Here is a 16,944-nt window from a genome sequence, read left to right on the forward strand (position 1 = left end):
ATGTTAGTGGCTCTAGAAAGTTAATAAATATCAATAAATGATATAGTGGCTACGAGAGTATAAGTACTTGTATATGTGACGTTAGCGTTCTTTGTTTAGATGTCAAGTACCATATAGCCAGCCTCTGTCGTTGTATGGATTGATTCGAATCCTTGCTCCGGTTAAAATATATTTGCACATTGGATAGTATGATGCTAGTACAAATTCACCCGTGCCTGTGGTCAATGTAATGTATGATATAAACGCGTGTTCAGTTTTGCACAATGGTTATGTTTTTTCACAGGTCAATGTGTGTTTGAGTCCCGGCTTCAGCCAATATAATTTTCATGAGTCGAAAACCGTGTTTTCTTTAATATAGCTTAGTCAAAAGAAAACGTTAAAGTTAATCAACAAGACAGCTGTTCATTGCGCAGAAATATAACTATCCCACAAGATCTCAAGATTTTGATACACAAAATAGTATGCATTACCCTTTATAGCTTTCTTACTGGATCTCCGGCCTGCAAGTGCCCTAATGAAATTGAGACCAGTGACCTGCATTGACTTATTGTGTCAAATATTTGTGCTAATTTTTATATGAAAATTTTTCATAAACAAACTAAACGAGAATGAAATTCTATAAAGCTTTTCGTCCAGTTAAGTAAATCACCATTGAAATGATATGAATTTAAGTGATTGGTTATCGGAATGTTTAGGCCAAATGATTCAAAATCACTTATGGAGTTAAAACATTGATGTCCATCTTTTACCTTTGGTCTTCTCTCCCCTTGACCTGGTACCGACAAACTTAATAGCTTAAAGTTGTGCTCTGATCGTAGTCTAATCATAGAAACATTTGGTAAACGCGATTATAAAATCCCTTCAGGGTAGACAGATGAACAACCGAACTAAACAAATATAGCTCTTGAGGACATACTATTACACTATTGCTGATATTTTCAAAATGAATATAGAAACAACGATGTTACATATTAATTTTTAAGGGTTTTGAAGCTTTAAGTTGTAAATAATATATTGACCATACTACAACAGTCGTATCAAGATTTAAGATATCCTTTCCGCTGTTACTTAATACATGTGAGTTGTCACAGGAGAGAGTATGTCCGACCATTTTACCGAATTTTGTGAAAATTGCATGAATACTTTTGAAGTGTTCATAAGGCTAACTGTATTATGACATTATGTGCATAATGCGGGGAGCACCGCACCTTTCTTCTAAATCCATTTTGAGATTTTCTGAAGAAGTTCTATTGTGAAAAATGGTTGACTGTATTTGGAAACATTAGTTGCTAGTTATAGCTACCAGTAATAGGGGAGACTGGGGCACCTTGGGACAAAAATGATCATTTTTCTGAAACATCTTGAATTAATTTTCTGTAATTCTCATACTATTTTAAAGTACAATCTTTCATGTACATAAGGGGTAGTCAATGGGCATGTTTTATGCTATCGTTTCTGAGATATGCATCGTAGACGACTAGCACTAAAATGTCCTAATGGACCCCGAAACCGGGGTACCATGGGACACATCATGGCAACCATGGGGCAGTGACAGATGTAAACAAATCTATAAACTCTATTTCATCTGAAATGTAATGATAACATTTGCTTACACATCAACATCAAGAGAAGACTAATCAAATGCCATTTAATTACAATGACAGATCTACATTTAACTTGAAACAACCTTATCTGTTTATTAACTGCTCAAAAAGTGTAAAATGACACACTCAATTTAAATATAAACACATCTATGATAATCACTTCATCTTGAACTGCAATGACAATTCTAAAAGATCAACATCAAGACACAGACAGATCAAATGTCATTTACTTACAATGACATACCTACCTTTAACCTGAAACACTATTTATGCCTTAGGTATAAAACAATACAACATTATATATAATTATGTTTATTAACTTCTAAACTTGAAGTATAAACGGACTTCCCATAACTGATTTATCCAGTAATGGCATGTTAACAACATTCACGCGTTTACTGAGAAACAGTGAGTTAGGTAGAGGTCAGTGTTGTTATATTTTCTGTTCCTTTGGGATCATAGAGTTCCGCTTAAGCCAGTGCTAGGCGGCGTGAGAGGTGTTGCACGTTTTATTACCTCTCATAAACAGAATCAAACCGAGTCTGCTTTTATTCTTTTTTGGTTACATTCTATGCTTCCAGAGGATCTTTTTACAGACTTCATTCTACATTTGTATACATTAATTTACCAATGTACTTGTGGTTTACTTCGAGCTGTCCCATGGTGCCCAATTGCATGTGTCCTATCGAGCCCAAACCCCATCACCCTTACATTTTCAAAAAAATATGCAAGTCATCTGCTTCACTGGGATTAAACATTTTGTGAAATTATCAATCAATGTGTTCTTTATAAACAATGATATAGAAATGATTTCAAAGAGTTCACTGCAGAACTTTACGAGACAATATTTGGAATAAGGGTTTTTTTACTCACAATAGTAAAAAAATGAAAAAGCTCACCTTAAGTTTTATTTTAAATCCTCCCACCTTCAAACTACGTATAAAAACAAATTGAGAAAGGCAAGATTTTTAGCAATTCAGACAGATAAGTTTATTTTCCAGAAAAAAAAAACGTTACATCTGATTTCCCATGGTGCCCGGTCTTCCCTACCACTGATGACATTACGCAAGTAACGAAGCAGATTTTCATCGAAATACATGATGCTGAGAGTAAATCTGTAGCATTTTTTCAAAGCGGACTAGGTCGATAGACCTCTGATTTAATAAGGAAAACACATGTTTTAATACATATATACGAAAAATGTATAAGATGACCGTCATGCAGTTAGGCCGATGTCATTTCATTGACTGTTACATACTTCCGTTTTAAACTTGGTCTTTTTTTTCCCTGGAAATGTCGATGCAAGAAAATGAAAATCTGATTATCAAACGATTTATTTTTCTATACTCCTTTGAACGTTAACGATGTCTTACTTCGGAAACAAGTAAATAATTACCTGTGCGTCTATAAATTGTTTCTTTTGGTGCATCCGCCGAGGAAAACGGAGTGTTGCCTTCATCTGATTCGTCTAAAACTATCGAAAAGAAAAGAAAAATGGTGGCATTAACACCATTGGTGTTTTATGATACACTTATGCCAAATAATAGATCTTTGACCAAATGAACCTGAACCTAAACGGGCAAATTATTTACTACTGATTTAAATGTGCAAATCCACCTCTTTATGCCATAGTTCGAATATGAGTTATCTGGGTCAAAAGTAGGTCACTAGGTCAAATCAAAATAAAACATTGTGTATGCGATAGAGGCTATTTAGTAAATTTTTTCAATTGATCTTCATGAAATTTTGTCAGAATGGTTTATTTGATAAAATCTAGGTCTAGTTCGAATATGGGTAGTCTGGGGTCAAAAATCTATCGCATACACAAGGCTTTTCTTTGATTTGACCTAGTGACCTACTTTTTGGCCCTAGATGACCCATATTCAAATTTTGACCTCGATTTCATCAAGGCAATCATTCTGATTTAATTTCAGGAAAATCAATTGGAACATATAGCCTCTATTGCATACACAATGTTTTTCTTTGATTTGACCTAGTGACCTACTTTTTGATCCCAGATGACCCATTTTCAAACTCTGCCTAGATTCCATAAAGGTTATTATTTTGACTCAATTGCAGGAAGATCAATTGAAAAATACAGCCTCTATCGCATATACAAACTTTTCCTTTGATTTGATCTAGTGACCTTCTTTTTGATCCCAGATAATCCATATTCGAACTTGTCCTAGGTTTTATCAAGGCAATTATTCTGACCAAAATTCATGAAGATTAATTGAAAAATACAGCCTCTATCGCATACATAAGGTTTTTCTTTAATTTGATCTAGTGACCTTCTTTTTTATCCTAAATGACCCATATTCAAATCTGACCTAGATTTTATCAAGGCAATCATTTTGACTTAATTTCAGGAAGATCAATTGGAAAATACAGCCTCTATTGCATACACAATGTCTTTCTTTGATTTGACCTAGTGACCTAATTTTTGAACCATTTTCAGCCCCGGCCTAGATTTCATTAAGGTTATCATTTTGACTTAATTTCAGGATGATCAATTGAAAAATACAGCCTCTATCGCATATACAAGCTTTTCCTTTGATTTGCCCTAATGACCTACTTTTTGACCCCAGACAAACCATTTTTGAAACTGACCTAGATTTCATCAAGGCAATCATTCTGACTAAAATTCATGAAGATTAATTGAAAAATACAGCCTCTATCGCAAACACAAGGTTTTTTCTTTGATTTGACCTAGTGACCTAGTTTTTAATTCCAGATGACCCATTTTCAAATTCGACCTAGATTTCATCAAGGTTATTATTCTGACCAAAATTCATGAAGATAAATTGAAAAATACAGCCTCTAACGCATACACAAGGTTTTTCTTGGATTTGACCTAATGACCTAGTTTTTGACCTCAGATGACCCATTTTCAAATTCTGCCTAGATTTTATCAAGGTAATCATTCTAACCAAAGTTCATAAAGATTAATTGAAAAATACAGCCTCTATCGCACACACAAGGTTTTTCTTTGATTTGACCTAGTGACCTAGTTTTTGATCCTAGATGGCCCATTTTCGAAATTATCCTAGATTTTATCGAGATAATCATTCTGACCAAAATTCATGAAGATCAATTGAAAAAAAAAACAGCCTCTATCGCAAACACAGTGATTTTCTTTGATTTAACCTAGTGACCTAGTTTTTGATCCCAGATGACCCATTTTCGAATGAGCCCTAGATTTTATCAAGTTTATCATTCTGACCAAATTTCATGAAGATCAGTTGAAAAATACAAGCTCTATTGCATACACAATCTAAATGTTGACAGACGACAGACAGACAGATGTCAGACAGACGACAGACAGACGACGGACGCCGGACATCGAGTGATCAGAAGAAAAACGCAAACTTCTTATTTACACTTAAAATTGGTTAATCAGATTGATTTGGGTCAGCAAATGGATTTCTTCCAAACTGTAACAACTGATCAATTACATTTATTTGCGCTCACCTCGTTCTTAATACAAGTTAGCTTTATATTGGAAATATTTCTGAAAATTGGTTTTTAAATCCTGTTTGCCAAACTAAGCTTTATTTTAGTACCTTATAATCTTATAAACATATCATGCCTAAAAAATGAAATGAGCATACGAACTATAGTGTTTAAATTGTCAAGTTGCCTTGACAAGTACATATGTTGCCGAAATTCATTAAAAAATGGAAGTTGTAAAATTATTATTGCCTTGTCAGAATAATTTGTATCTTTGATATATTGATAACGTAATACATTAAGTACAGATTATGCTTGACTCCCTGTCCATGCTTTCATTGCTATAATTATTGTTGAATTGCTGTTAATAATAGGATTTGGGTCATTTATGGATGATTTGGGTTAATTATGTTAATAGCTGGATTACAGCATCACCCATTATGTCATATACAATAGTTAAAGGGAACCAGATACAAATTTGATAGAGCAAGTACTCGTTGTAAAATACTACGTATAAGTTTTGACCAATCAGAAAATGTATAAATAACACAAATCAAAGCTCACGTCTGCTAAGGTATAAATAGGTAGATGGAGAACAGAGTGTTCATTCGGTATCCAGCGATAGAAGAAGATACATCGACAATTCAACTAGTAATTTATCCCAGTACTTTGATAAGGAGGTTATTGCAACTACACTGTCAGGGCGGATAAATTATTAAAAAGAAGACGTTTAAAGTTCATAGACTAAAGAAGAGTTGCGAAATTTCAACAAGGTTTCAAGCTATAGGGCCAGTGCATAGGAGTTTTACCTTAAGGGTAGTTGAATGCTATAGACGATAGCAAATATAGGCTGGGCATCGGAAAGCTGAGACAGAGACCCAGAGTTTGGTAATCTACTGAGATAATGGAATAGTTCCAGCTTATGGACGGTTCAGCGGTATTGGCGAAGTACAGCCAAGGCATAGGGGATATACCTATATGGTAGTTGAATAGCATATAGGCGCTGAGCATCCAGGAGTCAGGCATTCATATAGAGTTGCAACTTCAATTAAGAGGACAGAGGCTGAGCATCTATGCGATAGGACTCGTATGTTGTTGATTCAAAGACATTGTCTGACGGGAACTTCAACAGAAAGACCAGTCAAGTATAGAGTATCCAGCCTAGAGGGGTTTGAGCTAATTATTATTAACTGAAGATTGTTAGTTTGGAACATTTATTGATTTGCCTTATCCCTGAAATTATCTAGCTCATAACTGAAATCATTTACGAATCATTGGTACACGAATCATTTAGCCAGGAGGTAAATTCTGTATATGAGATATTTGGTCTCACCAGTTCTACGTTTTAACAAAGAACATTCTATTTCGCTTGTCAGCTAGTCTAAGACACCTTAGCGATTGGTCCCAATTCATTGTTCAAGATACTAAAGGCGTAGGCACTTCCCTGGGTTATATAACTCGTATTCTGACCTCCCTTTGCATATCTCATTTGCGCAACCAAAAAAGATAGAAAATATATGAATATACTCCGAAGCTATCCGCTGTTTTAAAACTTGTCTTTTGTTTCATACAGTTGAAATATCCTAATATTTATCAATGCAAAGGTAAAACTACAAATTTTATTAAAATAAGAAAAAATTTACTTTTTAAATATATTTATATGAAAGGGATTTAACTGCATAATTTCATAAAAAGTAATATAACATGCATTTCTATTACATATCTATCTCTAGGTAATGGGTATTTTTGTTCCTTCAATAAATCTCTGACAAAATATACGGAAACTAAATACTGTCAAAAAGGTTGCTTAAATGTGATTGCCCACCTTTTAATATTTATATACCCTGGAAAGGTCTTATCGCGACACTGCAATATAATAATAGCTGAGCTGCTATATTTAAGATTTGGTTAGAAGAAACATACGAAGATTTGGTAGACTTTTGAATATTTGCACCTTCTAAGATAAAAATTGTGACGCAGTTTATACCGGGTATTATTACCGTACCTAACCCGTTCCGTACATTCATGTTCAATACTTGGTCATTGATGAAGAAATGTGGATAGTACGGAAGCCGCTGTCTTTTGGGACGCTCATTTGGAACCTGACTAAAGTCTTCTTCTGATTTCCATATAATTTCTTTTCAGGCAATGGTAATATAAGGAGCGATATGCAAAACACAAAATGTTCGAGCATAGGACTACAAAAAGAAAGCCTAAAGAACTATATAAGCATGTACTCTATGCCAAGACAAAACTAACCAGAAGACAAGACTGATCAGATCAGTACCAGTGAGCTATAAGAACTGCCATGCAGTCAACCGCCTCTCTGAATAATTATTATCAATCGTTGGAGCAAACTAATGAATTATCCATACTGTGAATATCGTCGAGAAAGCGTTGTTAAAAGCGGCTATCAACATTAAATCCAGTTTACCACTGAACGAAAACAACCCGAAATATGCATGTTCACCCAGCTTATTTTAGTTAGAAGGATCTGAGTGGATCATTTTAAGTTTGTTCAGATTACTCCGAACTAAAAACTAAAACAAATAACAATTTATACGATTTCTCCTGAACCGTTTGGCACAGGTTGGCAAAACGTAACCAGAAGCAAGACATGCTTGTTAATTTTGTTCATTTCCTTTTCAGTTCATTTAACTTCAAATAAATGGTGTACTTCTCCTGTAAAAAAGACATTTGTTTACATGAAATGATTCCTCATGCATTTTGGCAACCTTAAGTAATGTATCTTCTACTCGTATATTATAAAATTTATTTCATTTACTAATAATTTCCAAAAGCAATGAATTACATTTTGTTTTTGTTCAAAACTGTATCATATACATGTATATCATCAGTGTATCATTCGCCTCTTTAAGATTATATCAATGCATGACGCCAAAACAGGACCGTGTCACATCTTTATATAAACACGAAGTAATAACATTTTGCAGACATTCAGTTTTACTGAAATTAACGCTTAGATTAAAGAACTCTTAAGGTATTAGATCAATAATAGTTATGTTTGATTGGTATATTCTGAAAGGTAACCGTGTTTTGCACTATTTTGCAGTTTTAAACAACTTTTACCGTGTCGTTTTTTTATAAATTTTGTATAACTTATGGTATCTCCTCTAGCTCAAGTACAGACAAATTTCAAAGTGATAGCCACTATCCCAAACGTTTGCAGAGAACTCATTTTATCATTAATTTTAATAAAAGAAACATCAAACTATTGGTAAACAATTATAAAACACAAAATAAAAAAGTCAATATCATTTTTTCCTATGGTGCTTCAAATAAACGGATTTAATGAAACAGAATTCATACATCAACACTGAAAAAATAAGGTCGAATGCTGTGTTTCTGTTTTGAATTTTGCTTACTCCATTTAAAAATAACCTTAGGGCAGACGTAAAATCTACCTAAATTTCTTCCACAATATATAATCTAAGAGTAAAAGCAAAATAGAGAACTTTCACCACGTGTAACTCAATATTTTTAAAGATGTGTAACTCTACCCCTTCTGTTTAAGTAGTAAATTCATTTTGAACACCAATAAATCGCTTATAAGATTTATCTTTTTTCCATTTTTGTACAAGAAATCAATAATAAGTCTTACAAGAAGTAAAAACTTACTAGAAAAAAAGGGAAATAAGGAAAAACAAAATTTGGTCCCAGTAGGGCTTGAACCTACGCCCCCTAAGAATTGCAGGGTCTATTGTAGGAATTGAATACTCTTCAGAAAGGAGGTACTCTATTAGTGATCTAATACCTTAATTCAATATTTCAGACTGTCAGTGCAGAAATTTTATGCGTTTACGGTGGAGTATAATATGAAATTCAGGACACAAAGAAAAGTATGAGCGGACACCGTTCCCATTTCCTCACAAGCAAAGCGCAAAAAATGAAAATTTGAAAATGATATAAGTTGAGAACAAAAAAAAAAAAAATCCACACGAGAATAGCCTATCTAAATAAAATCCTGAAAACGCAATTTTATGACTTGTTTCTTTTGGTAAAATTGACGAAATGAACATGAATATGAGTTTGCAGCAGGTTGAGAGCTGCAGGTATCTAATATTGGCACGAGAACATGTTTGGATGTAAATAGTTTCTACGCTTTTAAGGTGGAATAAATAGCATTTTTCATAATCTGGTAATGTAGTTGCTGCACATTATGAAAGCTTGTTTTCCGTTTAACACAGCGGATGTCGAGTTCTAAGGGCAAAATAGACTGCTTGACTGTTGAGTTGATGAAATAAAATTGTAGGAAAAAGCTGTTTAGCTGCTTAATCTATGATATGGAACAATGAGGTGCATACATGTATAAAATTTACAATACCCGACAGAATTGTATGCATTTGCATTACTTTACTGAATTAAATCATTTTATGTACCTTTCGAAATGCTGCCTGAGGTATCCACAGATACTGACTGCACGCTCAATTTAATTAGATTGCCATGATCATGCTCAATGCCAATGCTGTCACCTGTAATTTTTGAAAACAGTAATATCGTAAAATCAAAATCAACTGTAGAGCTTACATGCATCCTCTGTTAAAAACATTTCCTAAAACTGTTTAATACTGACAGATTTTCTTTTAATTTCATATATTTCTACTTCAATATTTACACTATCAATTTCATAGCTCATTAGGGTATGTCACCATACTTGTTTCTTATGTATAGACTGGAGGAATGAATGAAACTGGTACATTTGAATCAAATCAAAAGAACTGAAGTAAACTATGAATTAAATTTCAAGACAAATCGAAGTTACTGACTAATTTTCCTAAAGTTTTATTTCTGTATATATAAAATTGCATAATTAATAAAAAAAATAATTGAATTCCAGTATTAACATGAACTTTTTTTGTTTCCAATGTCTGGAATAATATACTAAAAATGTAACAAAAGTTGCGCATTTTTATCCTTACTTTGTTTTCACTGTACAATTTCTTTTTACTGTATAAATGGCTTAAGTTAAAAACACACAACAGATAGAAAACATACAAAATAGGAGTGCCCATGTTTTTTTCTTAGTTATTTAGAAAAAATACTCTTTGCAAAAAACTAATTTCTAGTCTGCTCATTTATGAAAGCATTCATTGTTAATATGATTCTTCACACATATTAACAATATAGATATAAATATTCACTGTAACATCCATACGTCTTGATAACAATAAACAGTAGCAACCATATACTGCATTTTCATTACTTTTCTTCTTACTTGTAAACAGACATCTCTTTTGTCATTACATTTGCCTTTCCGTCAGATATAAACCGGCTTTTTAAGTTTTTAACTGCTAAAACGTTTTCATTCGACAAACTCGACTTGTCCGATACCGTCCTTAACCATTCAATTTCAACTTTAACCCAAAAAAGAATCAGTGGAAACAGATCGGCAACTGTGCATAATATCATATCATTCATGTTCACTCTTGGCTATGCCACTCGTTGTTTAATTTCATGAGATTTTTATGCGGTAAAGAACAGTTTGATCTACGCATTTGTTTATACGAAGATGTTTTGTTTGGTTGCTTTCTTTGCCTTCAAAAGCTTGTTTTTTGTCGTTTCCTTTAACATTTATTTAACACATTTTCAGAGCAGTTCAATTTTCTAAACAAATTCTGAATGTGTCGCGAACGAATGAGTATCATCTATGAGCAGAAAAAGCTAGAACTTTATACAAACATGAACATTTAAAGGCGGTCGATCACATTTAAGCAACATTTAATGAAAAAAGAAAACATCTCTTTTCGTATATTCTCTTAGAGATTTATACAATGAACAGAAAGGCCTATGTATTGTGTTAGATCCCTATTATTGTATGATTATTGATTTTTATAAAATTTTGTAATCACCCCCTTTAATATGAAATTCGTTAAAAACAACAAGTATTTTTTTTTTATTTCAGTATAATTTATATTTTTACATTTTCATTTAATAGTTCTATGTCATGATATTTCAACAATCTAAACCAAAAGGCCTAGCTTCTGGATTTATTTATTTCCGATCTATATTTAAGTTAGCTGCACGCACAAACAAGAACTAAAAGGGAGTAATAAATTTCTTAACTAAGTCTTGTATTCCACATGATGTCAGCTAAATATAATTAGTGGTTAATGCATTATTATAAACAAATCTAATACACTAGGTCTTCATTTTACATCATTCCCTAGTCAAAGTATGTTGAATTAACCTAGTTATTTTATACAGCCTTCAACATTTGTCCTCTCACAGTTGTATTGAATCAAATGACACTCTCGGACAAATAGAAGGGTCAATATGTAATCATTTGTCTATCAACATTACACCAAAATAGAAAACGTTGAAACCCAAAGGTCGCACAACAAGAACTTATAAAAATGTGACAGACTTGGTTTTAGCCTGTCCACGGTCATTTGAATATTGAACACCGGATTTATGTTTATCAAAATGGACAATCACATAAACGAAGGGATAAAATGAACAAGACAGGACTCTGGAAGCGAAATCGTGCAATTGCAACAAGTTAAATAAAATGTCATTTTAAACGAACGAGAGGAGATGAGGTGTGAGTTTAATGAAAAACACATGATTCATAGAAAAAAGAAAAAAGTACCAGCTGCTTCTCTCCGCTGAAGGGATTTTGGAATAGCGCCACCATTTGGATCGGCACCCGAAGTTGGCTGTTGGATCCCATCGTCTTTGTTTTGGTGCTTTCTGTTTTCTAAAGATAAAATAATTGTATCAGTTATACTGAAGTCGTACCGATGTTTGTGAAAGGGGGAAAAGACGGTCCTGTTAGCAAGCTTAACAGATTTTTCACATGAAAGAATTCTTTACCTATTGCGATGTTCTGAACAAGTGTTGGGTGCTAGTAATTCTAGATTAAAGGTCTTAACCACAAGTTCACAAACATACATTTTTGGGATCATGAAGTTCATTCAGTATTTCTGAATAATAGAGTTCTGTTAGAGCGGTTGCTAGGAGGTGTTACACTGTCCATCGCTTCCCGTGGACAGACTCGATCCACAGGTGACAGTAGCGTACCTAGGATACAGTATGGGTCCATGAGCCATATACACTTAAATATATCACAATTATTATGTTTTCTAAGAAACAAAATGCCAAAACATCGGTTAGAATAGGCTAAATGCAAACTAACAAGCGCAAAAATAAGGTTATATCCTACTCATTTACCAGTTGTTATTTAATTTGAATTTGGTAAATAATCTTCGTGTACCACAGCTACTTGTTCATATTCGGGTACTGTTCGGATTTTATCACTACGTTTGAAATACGTAAACTGTCTCCGCCAATGAAAACGTTCTTTACAACCACCGTCTTGTCATTGATAATCATGGTAGGCGAAGGTAAGTTGCAAAAGCGAAAAAGTTAAATAGCGAATCTGTGAGTAACAAAGTAGGGTTAAACTTCATTTTCGGTCTTATTAGTTTGCATTTAGCCTGTTCTGAAAGGTTATAACGTTATTTTGAACTGGCACGGTGTGCTTGGTGTGTTTTAGGGGGAAGACTTTGCTGCTAAAAATGTGTGGGATTTATTTGGATAGAGAAAACACTACCGGTTTTTCGCCGTTGCTCGCTCGCTGTGCGTAAAAGGTTTGCAACTGGTCTTTGAAGTAAATTTTTTTCTGAAAGAGTATTCATATGCCCAAAAGACTGCCAACCATTTGTAAAGAAATATTTTTATATTACATGTCAAAATGCTCATGATCACCTTTCTAATGGCTCATTGTCACTGGGGCAAAAATAAATTGAAAATGACTTTTTGACATTTTTTTTCTTAAAAAACATAACAGTTGTAATATATTTAAGTATATTATGGCTCATGGACCTATACTGTATTCTAGGTACGCTACTGCCCCCTTTGACTCGATCAAATTGAGCCTGCTATTACTCTATTTTGTTTTGGTTGCATTCAATAGCGCTCAAAAGATGAAGAAGGAAGTAGATCAATGCTTTGAATGATGATTAAGTTTCCTCTCTGCTTTGTTTTCGATAGCAGGTTTATTTTAATGAAATTTGTGTCTATAAAGCTTACATTATTTAATAAGATTGATACAGACCTTGAGAATAGCACCGGTTCTGAAGGACCCTCATTGGTTGCCAGTAAAATACAGGGTGCAGTACAGGGTTCTGACCCACACCTTTAGGGCTTTACACAATCAGTCCCCTGCCTATATTAGGGATATGATAGAAGTGTATAAACCGGTCAGAAACCTAAGATCACAAGACACGCTGTTACTGGTTATGCCAAAAACTAAAACCATGATGTATGGCAATCGCAGCTTTTCGTTCACAGCTCCAAAGCTTTGGAACTCCCGTCCCGTCAAGATCAGGGAAGCTCACACGCTACCTGCTTTCAAAATCCTGCTAAAAACACTTCTTTGTACAATATTTCGTTAACTGACCGATTCATTGATGTTTTTTTTCCTTCTTCATAAAACAGCGTAGAACAGTATTTTATCCTAGGGTCACTTAAATACTTTTACATGTAAATATATATGTATGTTTGTCTTGTTTTATCTATATGTTTTACATTCATAATTTTTGTTAATGTGGAATGCATTATTTTTGTATGCGTGTTTGTTTGTATTGTTTGCAGTTTATTCTGTAATGCACTTTTGAACGTGTACATGTGCATGAAAAGAGTGTTATATAAATGTGGTATAATAAATAAATAAATAATACATAAATATAATTACTTATTAATAAACAGTTTTAAAATGTTTCTTTTGTAAGCTGTATATTCAGCGACTTTTCGTTTGTTCTGAGGAATTAAGGTCACTACGAGACAGAAACGTTCTATTTATTGACGGAAGAAAGACTACCGCATATCATGAGGAATTGAGAGGAGAAAATGTTGCTTTTAAATTCTTTTATTAGAGGAAGCGACGTAAAACAAGCACGAAACAAGTACCGACGAGCCGGCATGTCAGCTGTTGCGAGGGTGTACCAAGGTAAACATTAGCATCCTTACCAACGTTCTCCGGGCCGCAAAAAAAGTTCAAGTTGCATCTAATACATGACCTCTATAGCTTGAAGTGTTGTGTCGTACTGGAGAAAATTCTCTGCATTTTTTCTGACGTCCTCAGTATTCCATAATATGCGTGCAATTACGATGTTATGGCCCTCTCTCTTTTGTCTTACATTTCTGTTTATGTATATTCATTTTGTTGGGGAAGGAAGAACATTACGTTGTGTTTAAATTGTATTTTTACGGAGGGGAATTAAAGACGCTCGCTACAGTTTCGTATCTTTTTTCTCAATAATAGATTTTGATGAAATGTTTTGTATTAAAAGATCATGTTAAGATGTATTGAAAAATGAAATAAAAATACTAGATCACCAGCTTTGTTTCAATTTAATTTGCCCCTAGATATGGTGCTATTTTAAACATTTTTCAAAATTTCTGTAATCCTAAAATATCTTTCAGTAAAGTACAATAATAAACATAAATTTGATTATCTAAGCATTTTTATAACGGAAAACAATATATCTATTTGAAACATGCTCAGAGAAATCAAAAGAACATGATTTTGTAAAGGAAGGAATACTTGTTCAGCAGACCCAAGGGCTATTTTTGCATATTTTTGTCAGTTTTAAGTTGGTACTTCTGCTATTTTATCGAGTTTCACATAATAGAATTTAATCAAACTCTGCACATACCTATTGTTATGTCTACCTAATCTAAAACAAAAAGAAAATTTATAGGTCACCATATTAGATTTCGCTTAAATCAAATTACAACGAGGTGGGGTGTGGCGGGCATTTATACAACGCAGGTTGGTACGAAATACTCTTTCAGTGTTTGAGCAAATGACTTAGAAATATATATATAAAATTATCAAACGGCAGATTTCTTAATAAGCGGATTTTAAGGTGTTTCTGACGGATTTTGATGGCATAGAACGATGAGAGTTTCCGCCCTTTTTTTAACAAAACCTGTAGTTTACGAATGTACGGTACGGGTACGGTACGGGATTAGAAATAGCTGTGACTCAATGCAGAGTTTGAACGCTGGTAATAAATAACAGACTCCAGTATATGTCGGATTGAAGCAATTTGAACTAAAAGTACTTTAAATGTATATATTTTGTAACCATGGTGATACTTACCCAAACCTTTAGTCAGTATATTAAACATTTTGTACATTAAATGCATGCGAACATACAATAATTTGCCGTACGCGACATTAGATAATCACTTCCGGGCATGCGCAGAAGACCGCACCAAGTCTGCAGTGAGCTACATCGAACATAAAACGTAACAAAATGATATATAAAGTACATCGACGCATCAGCATGTCTTCGGCTCCGGAACAGTAGTAAAATAGACATTAACTCCTTTTACAACTCCGGATGCACCTCGTGCTTAATGTAAGAACAGACGAATATTTGAGTAGAACCACTGACCTTCTGCAGACCATCTGTATGGTTTCTGCAATGACAGAAGTGGACCCTAAAGAAGTTAAAATCAATATCATTTGAAGTCAAGATCATTTCATATAGTAAATCGTGAGTCCCATACAATGAGCTGTAAACTTGACATTGTATGAAAAACCACTTGTATTTCTAGCATATTCCATAAAAATAATATAAATTTTAGAAAAATGTCATTTATAATACAAACATTGGAAATGAAAATTATATTTCACATGCCACAGAGTAAACGTAACAAAATTGATAGAAACATAAACACCAGTTCCTTTTAGGCGGACATTTTCCGTTAAAGTGGGTTTAATATGTTTGGCCCAAGTTAGTTAATTTGTATTGTTATGTACGTCATTCCCCGTTACGCTTTAAATTTTTCGTCTATTTTACATTTTTAAGTATTTGAATTGTTATTTTTATGAATAAAATGTTGTTATTGTTAATAGTTGCTTGTTTGTCTTTCTGTTACTGTTACTAATTATAACAAGCAATTGCTACCCTTCGACGTAAAAGTATAAATTGTTTTAAAATCAATAACCAAATTATAAAGTTGAATAATGAAGCATGGCATATATATATGCTATTCATTATCAGTGGACTAAAGGAACAATGCGCAATGCTGACGGGTGGGAACGGCTGCGAAAACACATATTGTAGCATGTTTTCATTGGGCACTTTCGGAAAAAGTATGTGCTTTTTAACAAGTAATTATAATTCGATTTAAAACATGGATTAGCAAAATTATCAAAATTACATCAAGGTAAAATGTGACAGGTTCAATCAAAATCTATTACAAACGACTGGAGGTGCAATATCGAAGATTACATAATTTATTTAATGTGACTGAGACATAAAATTTAGATAGAAGAGGTACCAGCTATATCTCCAGGCGTTCGGGATTTTGGAATAGCTCCAGTACTTTGATCAGGAATAAATGTTGACATTTGTATTCCGTCGTCTTCTTTGCTTTGATCTTCTCTGTTTTCTAAAGATATACGGCGTCAAATTGTATCAGTAAACGGAAGGACAAGTTAAGGTTGATTTGCTCAAGATAAAATCATGATTAGAAAAATGTAGAGCAAGATGACATGTTCTTTATTTAAAACCGTTGGTACAATCTTATATTTATATGATATATAGAGGATATTTGTTTGTTTGCAGTGTGATATCGAAATATATCTTCACTGATAAGGGAGACTATTGAATATTTTCACGAAGGCGGAGCCTGAGTGAAAATATCAGAATTGTCTCCCTTATCAGTGAAGATATATTTCGATATCACACTGCAAACAAACACATTTTCTTTTTGTTTTATGCTAATTGGTGAAGATCAACGAATTTTCTGTTTATTACATGCTAACATGTTCAAATAAAACCAGTACTTCATGATGATATAAGGATTAATTAGACTACCGTGTTACATATGATGCATCCGCTAAATTACCA

The sequence above is a fragment of the Mercenaria mercenaria genome, chromosome 11 (genome assembly GCF_021730395.1).
Source record: "Mercenaria mercenaria strain notata chromosome 11, MADL_Memer_1, whole genome shotgun sequence".
Taxonomy (NCBI): Eukaryota; Metazoa; Mollusca; class Bivalvia; order Venerida; family Veneridae; genus Mercenaria; species Mercenaria mercenaria.